Here is a 14,907-nt window from a genome sequence, read left to right on the forward strand (position 1 = left end):
TTATCATTTCTACATTATGACTAGATTATATATATCTTAATATATGTGTTTTAAATATATATATATATATATATATACACATATATATATATATATGTTAATATAGTGAACCCGGTATAATCACAACTTCAGTGGTTGGTAATCCTTGGGACATCTTGCTTGGTTCTTGTCCTGCTTCAGATTGTTGTTGTTATTGTTTGTGTTTGCATCAAGGACTCACCATATAGGCCAGGTTGGGTGTGACCTTCCAGTGTCTCGTGCCACCATGCTCGGCTATAACTTCGTTTGTATCCTCCCATAAGAAGTCAGGCCAATTTCGATTACATATTTTTTGTCAATTACTGCTTCTAAAAGGTTTGACTATAATTTTATTATCATAGCCCAAGCACTACTGGATATTCAGTGTCCAATGTGTTAGTAGCCTCACAGAGGTCTTCTTGGCATTGACTTCTAATTGAAGTCAACTTGATGTGCATTGAGGAATACAACTTCTGAGGATTCGGTGACCCTGTCACCTACTTAGCCAGCCCTGGGACCAAACATGGGAGCATGAGCTTTGAAGACAGACTCTCCTGCCTTCAGAGTTTACTTCTGCAGTGACCATTACACAAGTGACTCAATGTCGGTGAGACTCGTTTCCTCTTCTGTCACATCGGGCTAGTGGAAGAGCCTCCTGCCAAGGGCTGTTGTAGAGATGATTGAAGGCATGCATAGGAAGAGTGTGGAGCTGATTGCACAGCGCAGGCTCAATGCCAGTTGCTTTGTGCAACAAAGAGATGAAACCTCTGAGGCTGGTTTTATATGATCCAGCCTGCTTAATGTTGCTGTTTCCCAACCCTTGAACTGATACAGTGTGCACGCTGAGTATTGGTAGCTGTTAATGTCATTCAGAGGCCAAACCTGGTGCGACTCTTGCTGATGCTCTCTTATGTTACCAAGAAATATCAACAGTTGTATCTGTGTTTGGCAGCATTTCTTGCAGAGCTTTGAGCTGCTTGAGGGAAGAGCCGTATGTAATCAATTGTTTATCATATATTGCCGATTCTAGTTATTGGGCCTGAGTCTCTTAAAATCTCCATTAATTGTAGTAATGTTTCACTTCTCAGGTTAGTCTAGTAACATGAACTTGAGATTCACAGACAGGTAGATTTTCTAGATATGTAGCCACACAAATGAAAGCAGGGTTTTTGAAAAATGAAAATTTCAAGATGGTAAATAGTTTTGAATGCTTTGAGTGTGTATGGATGGGTATACATGTATGTAGTGTATCAAGCATCTTCCTTGAACACTCTCTACCTTGTTTTTTGACACAGAGTTCCTGAACCCTGAGCTCACTGAGTCAGGGAGACTGGATGGCCTGCAGATCCTGGGGATCTTTCTCTTCAGCCCCATCACTGCGGCCACTGGCATGTGCCACTGGGTCCAGTTTTACATGGGTGCTGGGGATTGAACTCAGTTCTTCATACTTGTATGGCTACCAACTGAGCCATTTCCCTAGTCCCTCAAAAACATTTTATATTATCATAAATTACATGGAATTTTAAAATAATGGCATGTAATTTAAATATCTTGGTTTCTGTGTTTGTCTAAACGTCTTGGATTGAACACACCTGTGCAGTTGTATGTAAATATGTAAATAGGCCTCTTTTATTTATAGTTGATAGAATGCTAGGAAATATTAAAATATGCAACTTAAGATATCTGTTGTATTTGAGGTTTGTTGCATTCAAATCCCACTTAAAATATTAGCCTGTACAGAACCTCTCAGATCCTACAAGGGTTAAATGAGAGTGAATTCTTGCGTGCTTTCCCCGGTCCCTCCCACTTCATGCTTCCTTTCCTCATAACCTTTGCCACAAACTTTATTATGAACTTAGATAAAAAGAAGCAGAAATGCAAGAGAATAAAGCATTTATTATGCAAAAGTGATTATTGCTTGCATACTGTCAAAATGAATGTTTTACCATTGTCATTTGTTTTTAAATGCAGGTCACCTATATGTAATACAGCTCTTGGTGGATTGAAGCAGAAGCACGAGAATTGGAGATCGTTTTTATCTTTGAGGTGAGTCTGCTTGCAGAATAACTGGTATATTCTCTGGAGATGTAGCTCCGTTGGTAGAATGCTTGCGTAGCACGTACCAAGCCCTGGATTCCCTCGCCAGCACTGTATAAACTAGGTGTGGGGGTTCAGACTCATTATCCCAATGAGTATGAGGTGGAGGTGGAGGCTGGAGGATCAGAAATTCAAGGTTATCTTTGGCTAGATAGAAAGCTGGGCACACACAAGAGACCCTGGCTCAAAACATGGAAGCCACTTATTATTTCTTTGTGAATGTGTTTTGGAATCATCGATGCTTCATTCATGTCTATGATGGATGGGTTTTAGTTATGTCCATACCTCGATTACTCTCTCTTGTCCCCTTCTCCCTCTCCCATTCAAACCCCTTTTGACATCACTCCCTCTCCATTCATAGCTTTTTGTGTGACTCAGCGAGTTTAACAAGTGTTGCTGACATGAGCATGTGTTGGAGGGTACGTACTTACGGCAGCATGAGCGGCTTCTCAGTGGCTACAGAACTGAGCCACGTGACACCTCTTCCCTGGCAGTAGCCATTAACTGTTAACAGGCCCTCCAGGAGCTGTGAGGCCCTCTCCCAGCCCTGAGGAAATGGCAATGTTGATGTGCCCAAACTTTTTGTTTTGGTTTGTTTTTTGAGATAGGGTTTCCTCTGTAAAGCTTTGGCTGTCCTGGATTTGCTTTGTAGACCAGGCTGGCCTCAAACATACAGAGATCCACCTGCCTCTGCCTCCCTGAGTGCTGGGATTACAGAAATGCACCACCATGCCTGTTGAGTCCAGACTTTTTTTTTCTAAGTTCTTTGAAAATATCATTAGTATATACAATGTACCTTGGTCATATGCACTCCTTACTCTTTCCTAGCCCTTCCCAACACATCTCCCTCTCAACTTCATGTCCTTCTATTATTTATTTAAAATATGTAACTATTGAATCTATTAGTGTTGCCTGTATGTACATTGTTGTGAGGCCAACCAGTAGGGCACAGATAGCTTATCAGATGCCACAATCCCAAAGAAAAGTGAATGTTCTTCTACCAGTAGGCATTAACTACCAATAGCTCTTCAGTTGGTATGGGGCCCTGCGAGCTGCTGCCCCCTCCATGCTGGGCTGTCGGCAGGCTTGCTCTTGTGTAGGTCTTGCGCAGGTTAACACAGTTGCTGTGAGTTTGTGAGCACAGCAGTCCTGTCATACCTAGACAGCTGGTATACCACCACACCACCTGATTCTTCTATTCCCGCGCCGCCTTCTTTTCTGTGTCATCTGCTCGTCTTTAGACCGCTTTGTTATTTTCCTGAGCTCAGGAGTACATGCTGGGTATCTACAGGACGCTGTTATGAGGATGCTGGTGAGAGCTGCAGGCTGAGGGTCCAGAGCGCCTCATTAGTAACTTCCTGGCTGCCTCAGATGCCCTTCTGCGTTGTCACTCTGGGGCCTTGATGGCTTTGTCTCACTGTGTCTGTTTTTAACATGGGATATGGTTGTTCACCTCACTTACCTTGTTGGTACTATGAGAATAAACTGGATTTTATGCGTCTGAAAAAACTGGGAGGTGGAGGTGTCAACATGGTGAGTTGACACAGGGAATCAAACGAGAGTCATCAATTATGTGCCGAGAACCTTGCTCGGCATGAAAAATTCCAGTGTTGTTTTAGTCTGATAGCCTTAGGGCAGTAGTGAGATGGTGTCCAAGGCCTGCAGCTAAGTGACTGTGCAGAGGGAAAGAAGAGGGAGGTGGGAAATAGTGTGAGAAGAGGAATTGAAATGACTGCATGGTCTTGAAAGCAGGCATGACACTCCTAGAATGTGGGAATTCTGAACCTCCAGGTTATGAAAATGATCTGTTAAAACCACACTCATGGTATTCTCAGTGGCTTTCATTCTCCTATTGTGGAAAAGCAAAGTTTCTGCCTTTTCCCTTCTCTAGTTTGAGCCATTCATCTGGATGCCCCAAAGCACATACTACGAGGCTTGGGAAGACCAAGTAGGCGTTCCTTATCGCCGTCAATATTTGTGTTTGGTGTCTTTTTTTACTTCCTTTACTTCTGTTGCTACTCTTCAGCCCACTAGGCACATGTGGTCTTCTGTCTGTGTGGGCTCAGGTTTTCACACATTCCCACGCTTCCTCGTTCTCTTAGAAGGTAGGCTGAAGACTTTTTGCATGTGCCAGATTCTATTTAGAGAGCAGGATTCCTGTACTTCTTTCTAGTAGCTAGTTTCACAGATACTGGTCTGATGATAGTAAGATTTTTTTCTGAGGCTTGTCATTCTTTTGTAGATAGTTTGTTTGGCCATCTTCTGTCTCGAGGACCGCGTGACTATTTATGGATCTAGAACAAAATGTCGTATTGTTTTCACCCAGTTTACCTGGCTCCTCCCTTAGCAACTGAGGAATAGCAGTCAGGATTTAAGAAATGATGAACACTGCATCCTTAAGATCACAGTAGGCTCAATGGTTTTAAATTTTGTCCACTGACCCTCTAAATTATTGGTTGGCTGAATCAACTGGTCATCTTTGTGTTTCTGTAGTTTACCAGATTCTTTCCATTGTTGCAAACCAGAGTCTTTCCTGCCTTTAATAAGTGTTGATTCTTGTTTTCTCTTTGTGTTCCATCAAGACCAAAAGGAATCGGTGATTTCAAAGCAATGGGTGTAAAGGTCATCCGCCAGTTGCTTTTTTATTTAGAAAATGAGTATAGGAAGGGGAATGTCTCATGTTCATAGTCTCCTTCATTGGATACTCTTAAAGCTTCTGGTATGCACCGTATCTGAGCCTGTGGGGTCATAGCGGTAAGATGGTACCATGTGAACCTGTGTAGAAATTGTTAGGATTCAGTGATAAGGTCTAGAGAGAGGACAGAGTGAAAGTGCCAGTTACAGATATCTGCAGCCGGCCCCGTTTCTCCTCATAGTCATCCCAAAGGAAGTTCTGTTTAGGTGGACTTTCTGCAAATCAATGTGCTTTGATAAAGACCTGTTGGCACAGGTCATCTCGAGAGACTGTACTATTCTCACTTGTTAAGACCAGTAAGTCCAGGCTTGACCATGTGTCTCCTTACCTGACTGACATTACTGCTGCTTCAGAGACACAGGCCTAATTGGTCACTTCTGAACTGTTTGGGGATCATGTTGGGGTTATATGAAGTATGGAGATCGACTGTACATTTCCATTCTTTCAGATCAACTTTAAAAAAAATAGAATTACCAAAACCTTTCAGCTCGTGTTTCTTTTTTATACACAAGGTAAACGTTTCCACCTCAAAGTCAGGCTTGTCAAGAGGAGACACAGTGGGCTGAGGCTGTGGCTGAGAGGCACAGTGCTTGCTTAGCTCCTAAATTCCTGGTTCTCATCCCGAGCACCAGCCCCCCCAAAATACCCAAGCAAAACCAACAACAAAACATCCAGACATATGGTGATTAATCATGCAGCTTGCTTTGTCTACACACAAACACATACACACGGTTCATCTCCGTCTTGTGTTTCAGACTCTAAAAGTGCAGGCTATGGGGGCAGAATACATCTAACTGCTGAGTTAGGGCCTGGTTGGAAATTCTGACTCTTGCTTAAAGACAAAATGAAATCATTTCAGCAAGAACACTAGAAAAAAATAATCACCCTGTTCTGTTCAGAAAATATTTTAGTATGTTCCATTCTAGCTTGGAGTTCACATAAGTCTAAAAAGCTGGGTGTCAGCAAAAACAGTTTTAATGATAGAAGCCTGACTTCAAGGCTTATGTTTTCAGTTTTAATTTTTAAAAATAAAATTTTTAATATTTTATTTTAAACATTACAAGTATTCTGTTTGTAGGATTTCATAAAACTAGCAAAAAACCAAAAAAAATTTCATGTCACAATTGCCTAGAATGTTTCCTATTTTCTCCGAAAGGTTAATTTCCTTGTTATGTACAGACAAGCCTTTAAGATCCTGTAATGCATATTGTTGACAGAACTTCCTGCCTGACATTCGTTTCTGAAATCAGTGAACAGAATATACTGACTGCTGTGTGGAGGCATCATTTACGATTGAATTTTAGAGGTGATAGCGTTTTGTACATGTGACGACTTTCTTATTTATATGTAGATAAAAAAAACAATACACAATTTGTCTCCACATTTGTGGCCATGTTGGAGAAGCACCTGTTTTCTGAGGGGGTGAAATAGATGTGGGCTGAATCATAACCTTGGAATGTGATTATTCTGGGGAATTTGTTATAGAACAACAGGAAGTGAGTATTGATGAGTAGCAGAGGCCAGCCCACACTGTATCCATTAGCAGCGTGTCTGATTGTCAGGTCTGTGATTTTCCTTAGTAACCGAGGCAGCAAATGCAGAAAACATACCAGAAGAAATGAAGGTTCTGTCTTCAAAGATTTCCTAGTTTCACAGACAAAATCAGGGTTGTTTGTCTCAAAGCTTTGGCTTTGAAGCTGCCTCCAGGTTCCAGTGATCTGGAGCCAGCAGAGCTTGAAAAAGTTTTATTTTTCAAATTGTCTTGGAGAATGTGGTGTGATACGTAGTACTATAAAGCAGCAACGTGGGATCCAAAAGACGCAAAGTGGTGTTTAATTTATTCTCGTCATAGTGGCTGGCAGCAGACATCTTAGAGTTATCAAGGTCTGAATGGGAAGCCTGCCTCTGTGTGCCCTCAGACAAGGACTACTTGTGTCCAAGCAGCTACTTCCCTGGTTGTCAGAAAGCAAGACCAACATACCTGCTTTTTTGAAAAAAGCAGAAAATGGAAAGTTATCTTAAATGAACTGTCACTCAGTAGTGAATAGAGTCTGATACATAGATTTTAGAAATTTAAATCCCTTTCAGACTATAACCTCAGTATATGTTAAAAGGAATGTATGTGCATGGAATGGGAGGGCTCAGATTCCAGGGAAGTGTTCTCTGGGAACTAGAAGAGTCCTTGGGATTTTAATGAAAGAATAAAATATGAGCTAGGCCTGTAAAGACAAAAAGAGGATGGGACAGAAGGTGTGGATAGGAGAGAAGAGGTGGGAGAGAAGGAGAGATGGAAGGCGGGGAGAAGGAAAGATCATGATCATAGCCAATAGGGAGCCACTTTAGATTCCAAGTCTTTGGAGATATACTATGAGTTGTACACACTTACTATTATTTAGACATGTGTTGCTTATTACACACATACACACACATGCCATATGAATGCCCACACGTGTACGGACTCACAGGCTTGAGACAGGCTCTCACTATGTATCTCTGACTGGCCTATAACTCACTATGGAGGTTGTGCTGGTCTTGAACTTAAAATGATCCTTCTACCCTCTGTCTTGAATGTGCTAGGGTTCCAGGCATGCTCCTTTGCTCCTGGCCCTGGAGGATTGGAAAAATTACACAGGAAGTAGGGGGAGTTAGTCATAGGAAGTAGACCTTTTAATGAATACCTTCATACATCATATGGATTGGGATCACAGGGAATGCGTTCATTGAATACCAAGGAATTTACTATAAAACAACAGTGCAAAGATGTCAGGGGAGTCTCCAAAGTGCCAGAAATACGCAACACATGTCTGAATAATGCCTAGGCTAAGGAGAAAGTCTCGAGAAATAAATAAATAAAATATAGTCCCAGCATTGGGGAAGTGATGCTAGGGGACTCACTGGAGGGCCCTGGCCATCCAGGATAGCTGAGAAGATGAGGACCAGGTTCAGTGAGAGACCTTGTCTCAAAGAATACAGTGGAAAGTGATCAAGGAAGACACCTAACGCTGTTCTCTGGTCTTCTCATACATGGACACACCCATGAACATACACTTCCCTTCTACACACACATACATATAACACACCCACACGCACACCATGAGCATACACACACACTAAAAATACATTAAACCAAATGAAAATGAAAGCAGGATATACCAAAATTATCCAAATCTGTAGGATATAATTAAAGCTGTGTTAAAAATATCAAAAATTGCTGTCTCAGAAATACCCTGTTTTCTTTGATTCGATTGCTTCCAGAAATAGTGTGCTGAGGACTGAAGAAAGAATTCTTGGACTTGAAGAAGGAAATGGAAACTTTTCCAATTGAGAAGCAAAGAGAAAAGGGGAAAAACAAAACGAAACAAAACAAAACAAAACAAAAAAAAACTAAAAACAAACCAAAAAAGAATCACTGAGCAGAATATCTAAAACCTTGAGACAACCAGAGAGGGCATACTCAATGCATAATGGAAATATCATGAGAAAAAAGAGTCCAAAGAAACATTTGAAGAAGAAATAGCTGAGAACTTTCCAAAATTATGACAGATGCCCTAACACCCACAGGTAGCAAGCATTCTTCAATCTATAGGAATCCTCCAATCAGAGACAAGGAGCCAGAGGGCATAGGAGACAGCTTCACTTTTAGAAGGATGGGGTAAGAATTTCATTCCTGTTGTTTTAAGAGGCTCTGAAGAACTGGTCCCAGAGTATCAGAAAACCCACCCCAAACTGATGGTGTAGAATTTGGTATTCAGCAAAATTATATATCAGAAATGATAGAGAAATACGAACTCTACCAGGGGGCCAGCAAGTTGTCATCTGACCTCCACATGTATGCCTTACCTACATAGTGTCTCTACACATGTGCACAAAAACAAAGTAAACTCATCTGAAACTAATATTTAACAAAACCTCTTTGTTTTCTTAACTGCGTGTTTTCAGCACATTTTTATTTCCTTGGAATTTATGTCCAAAGCCGACTATCAAAACATCCTGAACATTGAGCATTTCTGCAAACACCATCTCTGGAGCAGCGGTCGTGCTTGCCTCCCGGAATCTCAGATCTAAAACATTGTTTTTGCATTCAGGATAAACTTACTGGACTGAAATGCAAACAGCAGAGCCCGTGTCCTTGGGCTTTGTGTTCTGTAAGACGTTTTATAAGAGCCATGTGGACTCCTCAGACCCTTCAAATTCATTGGATCAAGGCAGCACCCAGCAGGGCATTCCCAAGGACCATGTGCTTGTCTGACATCCTCCAAGAATCTTACTAGTTAAGAACTATCCATCTTGAGTACAGGAGGACTTGGGGCGGTCACAGGCCCACTGCTATGGTTTCTTCAACTTCACCTTCTGGGCGGTCAGTAGTTTGGCCCAGGACACTGTGAATTCGACATACATGCACACAACCAAGTCATCCCTTGGTTTCAAAATGGTGCCCGTGAGCTGACTTCCATGTCTGTTCCTGAGCTTGTTACCATGGTGATGAATTGTCTGCCTCGTTTAACAGTTGGCCTGATTCTTCTGGCTTAGGTCACCTGTGTTTTCTTATTACCAGTTGATCACACTTTGGGCAACAGTTAAATTTCCATCACTAAGGAGCAGGAAGACAGAGAGCAAAACCAGTGATTTAGTAGAATTAGCTACATCAGTGCTTTTAATTTTTTTGATTATTTCCTTTCACTGGAAGCTAGCAGGAGCTTCACCACATCCCATGGTTCCTCTTAGAACTGGTGGGGAATGGTCATTCCCCACTGCTGGTATAAAATAGTTATCGTTTGTAGAAGCATTATGGGAGGAGCAAATGAAAGCTGACAGCAGCATTTGAGACAGGAAACTGCATTACCCATTCTTTATTTTAATGAGTCAACACCGAAGTTTTTGCTTCCCTATGCAAGCTGTAATAGTGAGTTGGTTGTTTTAAAGTTCATACCTACAACATGAAAGCGAATGTGAACATAGGACGTTAAGAGTGAGAGATGTGAGAAGTTAGACAAAGGTCTTGGAGAGAATAAAATTAGATGTTGATTTTTGGAGATGTATTCATTCCATAAAGCCAAAGAAAGAGACACCTGACCTGGTTGCTGCCCGTAGTACAAGTTGAGCTGTGAGAATCCGAGATCTATCTTCAGACAGATATTAAATGATCCAAGGAGCCACAGGAAGCGTAGGGAACCTCAGCAGTACCTGTGTGGTTGATGAAGGGTGACTCAGAGGAAAATGAACAAATTAAAAAGATGGTGATTGAAGGGAGCTGGTGAACTTTGAACCCAGAAAACAAGTGTCACTTGCTGAATTACAGCCATTGATGTCTTACCATACGTCTGTCACTCACGGTGACAGCATTTATGTTAGTCCCACTGAGGATGTGACGCATCTCCTCCTGCTCATGACTCACTCACGACGGGCCGGCCCTCCTATTTCCCATGCTGCAGTGTAGACAGTACTCACCCTCGCCTTCACCTCCACCTCATTCGTGGACTGTGACGATTATTTCTGTATCTAGGGTGACCACATGACTTCTCCGATAGCTGAGACAGCATCAGCACAAAGGGCTACTTCTCAGGAAGTGGAGGGGACGAGGGAGAATAAAAATCACTGTCCTGTCATGCTCGATCTCAGCCCAAAGAAGCAGTATTGCCACTTGAACATCGGCCTCTTGTTTTCATCTTTCTATGCCAAGAAAACATTATGTTCTGTGTATTTGTGTGTTTTCAACCTTTGCTAAGATCCATTTAAATCCAGGTTTTGTCCAAAGCCCCTTCAGACAGGGTCCTATGTATCCCATGTTGGCCTTTGAGTCACTATGTAGCCACAGGTGGCCATGAACTCTTGATTTTCCTGCCTCCGCCTCCCATGTACTGGAATTACAGGCACAGGCGTGGGCCACCACACGTGGCTTCTTGATCCTTTTTGTAAACCCTCTGGCTGGTGTCATCACTCTGGGACTTAGGCACATGTCTGTTGTATTAAGTCCACGCTGCCTCATCCAGGGGTCTGTCTGTCAGGCTTTCTGTCATGACAGCTAGAGGCAAGTACTTTACTATTCCCACAGAGGAGGAGGGAGCTCCAGATCCCTCCATCTACTCCAGCCTATCATTGGCCCTCCCTGTCCTCACCCCTGCCCTTCTTCTTCACACACTTTTCCGCTTAAGCTCTCTGTTCTTCAACGCATCCTCCCTATGAAAACCTTGCTGTGACTTCTCACTTCTCCAGTTTTTTTAGGAAAGACCTTCCCACAACTTCTCACTTCTCCAGTTCTTTAATTTCTATTGGGAAATAATCAGATACCAACTCCCTATGGAGCCTTCCTGACCTTAGAAGAGAAGACCAGCTTGAGGCCAGCTTGACCGGCCACTTCGGTTTTATGACCAACTTGTAAGTAGCCATTGTGTTAAAGCCACTTCTGCCCCCTTCTCCTCCTCCACTTCCTCCTCCTCTTCCTTTTCCAAGACAGAGGCTCATTAGGTAACCCCTTGGATGACCTCAAATTTCTGGGGATCTTCTTGCCTCAGCCTCCAAGTGCTGTGACTGCAAGCATTTGTCACAATGCTAAGGGGCACTTTCTTCACCTTTTTTTTTAAATTTTGGAGATGTTATCTTTATTTTTGATGTATGTGTGTCTCTCTGTGTGCATGTGTGTGTGTGTGTGTGCCCCACATGTGTACACATGCCCTTGAAGGAGCTGGAGTGGTTGTGGGCTGCTGGGTATGGGTGCTGAGCTGAACTGGGGTATCCTGGAAGAGAAGAGAGCTCTCGTAACCACCGGACCGTCTCCCTAGCTTTGCTTTACATCTAAATATGATATTGTTAGGCTGATGTTGCAGGTACTCTTTGTGCTGTCAGTGTGGGCTTGCTGTTTGTATGTTTCTCTATGTGTCTCTTCATCTGAGGTTTCGGTCGGCCTGAAGGGCGTGTCCTGCATCTTGTGTATAAAGCAGTCATCCCGCTAACAGGAAAATCTCAACAAATGCTCAGGGTGCTTATATAATACATGTGCAGTAATTTCGCCTTAATTAAGGGAGCCACAGATTTCCTCACCCATCTCTTAACATTGGGAAGTGATGAATCAAGGCTGTTGTGACGAAAACTTTATAGGGCTGATGAACAAAGCCAGGGCTGCACAGTGTGTGAATCACTCTGTGACTAAAGGCTATCTCGTAGCAGCCCTACCTACTTTGTAACCTTTGATAAGGCTAAGTGTATGTGTGCTAAGAATAGTTGAAATGTGGGGATTGAGATGTAGCTCAGTGTTGGAGAACTGCCTAGCAGGGCAATGCGTCAACACGCGTGCACGCACGTGCACACACACACACACACACACACACACACACACACACACACACACTTTCACAAATAATAGGGCGGATAGTGCTGTGTATACTACAAGATGTGTGCCCATGCATGCAACAGCTTTTCTTGAACCCTCTGAGACTTTTGTTTGGTCATTTGTTTATTCTTATTGTTAATACTTCCTGACTATAACAAGAACTTTTATTCTTCTGAGGTAGTTGTTGTCTCGGAGGCTTATTGCCTCCTTCTGCTAACCTAGGCCTTGTCCTGGAAGCTTCTAGCCTCCGAACAATCTAACATGTTTCTAATGAAACATTCTAAGCCTAGAATTTTTTTAGCCTCTGAGAACTACTGCTTAATAAGCTTGCCCTTACTTGTTCCTACTGAGCTCTGGGCTGGCTGCTTCAGCTCAGCTGTTCTAGCTCAGACTTCTCTGCCAGCTGACTTATTCAGTCTGGCCTTTCTTTGGACCTCTGAATTGCTCAGCTTGGGCCCAAACTAACTCTGGCAATCTTTTCTTTCTTTCTTTCTTTTTTTTTTTAACTTTTAAAAATAGTATTTTATTAATTCCTTGAGAATTTCTTTTGTGCATGTCTTTTTTTTATTTTTTTTTATTTTTTGTATTTTATTTTTTTCTTATCAGTTACATTTTATTAACTCTGTACCCCAGCTGTGTCCTGATCCCTCATTCCCTCCCAGTCCCTCCCTCCCTCCCTCCTCTCCACCGTTCCCCTTCCCAAGTCCACTGATAGGGGGGACCTCCTCCCCATTCATCTGATCCTGTTTTATCAGGTATCCTCAGGACTGGCTGCAAAGCTCTCCTCTGTGGCCTAACAGGACTGCTCCTCCCTTGGGGGGTGGGGAGGCCAAAGAGCCAGTCATTGAGTTCCTGTTAGAAATAGTCCTTGTTCCCCTCACTATGGGAAACCAATTGGTTACTGAGCTACCACAGGCTACATCTGAGCAGAGGTTCTAGGTTACATTCATACATGGTCCTTGGTTGCATGTCAGTCTCAGAAAAGACCCTGTGCCCAGATATCTTTGGTCCTTGTGGAGCTCCTATCCTTTCCTCATCAGACTAACTCCCCTTCTTTCTTATGATTCCCTGTACTCTGCCAAAGGTTTGGTCATGAGTCTTTGCTTTGAAAACACTGCTAGTTAGAGTCTTTCCAATGCGCTCAGTAGACTCCTCTCATACGTTCAATGCACATCCCATCTGTCATTCTAAACCAGAAGATGGAAAGATCTCCCATGCTCATGGATTGGTAGGATTAACATTGTGAAAATGGCCATCCTGCCAAAAGCAATCTACAGATTCAATGCAATTCCCATCAAAATACCAACACAATTCTTTACAGACCTTGAAAAAAAGATTCTCAGCTTCATATGGAGAAACAAAAAACCCAGAATCTCCAAAACAATCCTGTACAACAACAGATCATCTGGAGGTATCTCCATCCCCGATCTCAAGTTGTACTACAAAGCAATAGTAATAAAATCTGCATGGTATTGGCATAAAAACAGAAAGGAGGATCAATGGAACCGCATAGAAGATCCAGAAATAAACCCACACACCTATGAATACTCGATATTTGACAAAGAAGCCAAAACCATTCAATGGAAAAAAGACAGCATCTTCAACAAATGGTGCTGGTCCAACTGGATGTCCACATGCAGAAAAATGAAAATAGATCTCTATTTATCACCCTGCACAAAACTAAAGTCCAAGTGGATCAAAGACCTCAACATAAAACCAGATACTCTAAATCTGTTAGAAGAAAAAGTGGGGAACAGCCTAGAACTCCTTGGCACAGGAGACAACTTCCTGAACAGAACACCAACAGCACAGGCTCTAAGAGCAACAATCAATAAATGGGACCTCATGAAACTGAACAGCTTCTGTAAAGCAAAGGAATCTTTTCTAATCTTCTTGCTCTTTCTCATTCCCTGGCTCATTCAGTCCTCACCCTAATTCTTTCTCTGCAGCCTGTCTCTCTATTCCTGTTCCAGTGAAACTGCTGCCTCTCTCTCTCATTTCCCCTTAAGTAGCTTCCCTTTCCCCTCTCTTCTGAGAGTTGGGCGTATCCTATTTTGTCAAGCCTTTCTCTGATCTGTCACTGTTTCTGCCACTCAGTTAGACAACATTTTCAAACATGGGTGTTTCCTTCTACAAACTAACTTTACCTCCATTGTTTGGGATTAAAGGTGTGTACCTCTACACCTGAAACTTGCTCTGTACTAGGCTGAACTTGAACTCAGATCTGCTTGCCTCTGTCTCTTGGATTAAAGGTATGTTTGTATTTCAGCTGGATCACACCTACCTAGAAGGTCCTTTGGATGTGATCTCTTGCCAGAGCAGCCATGTTCTGATTTAACATTCCTCTACACCTGACTGCAGCCTCCCCTCCCTCCACTCTTCCCCATACCCCCAGCACCTTTTCTCTCCCCCAGATCCATTGCTCCTCCATTTCCCTTCAGAAAAGAGCAAGCCTCCCGGGGATACGAACTGATGTCTACTTAACACGTTTCAGTAAGGTGCAAACTCTGAAGTCAAGGCTGGATGAGGCAACCTAGTATGAGGAAAAGGGTCCCAAAAGCAAGCAACAGAGTCAGAGACACCCCCCACTTTCACTATTAGGAGTCCCACAAGAACACCCAGGAGTGCAGCCATAAGGTATATGCAGAGCACGTATGCAAACCCACACAAGCTCCATGATTGCCACTTCTGTCTCTGTGAGCTCTTCTTAGTGGATTCTGTGGGCTGTGTTTTCCTGGTGTTCTGGAGACTGTTCTCTGACAGTCTCCAT

At 42.7% G+C, this 14,907-nt stretch overlaps 1 protein-coding gene across 1 annotated transcript in view; it reads left to right on the forward strand.

Moving 5' to 3' along the window:
• The first annotated feature begins 1,993 nt into the window (after positions 1 to 1,993).
• Positions 1,994 to 14,907, forward strand: part of Eps8 (epidermal growth factor receptor pathway substrate 8) — a 115,270-nt gene continuing 102,356 nt past the window's right edge. The window contains exon 1 of the mRNA XM_055610468.1: positions 1,994 to 2,064. The gene's annotated coding sequence lies outside the window, so the exon portion shown is untranslated. The remainder of the gene's footprint in view (positions 2,065 to 14,907) is intronic.

The sequence above is a fragment of the Psammomys obesus genome, unplaced genomic scaffold (assembly GCF_907164565.1).
Source record: "Psammomys obesus unplaced genomic scaffold, mPsaObe1.curated_primary_1811, whole genome shotgun sequence".
In the NCBI taxonomy this organism is placed as follows: Eukaryota; Metazoa; Chordata; class Mammalia; order Rodentia; family Muridae; genus Psammomys; species Psammomys obesus.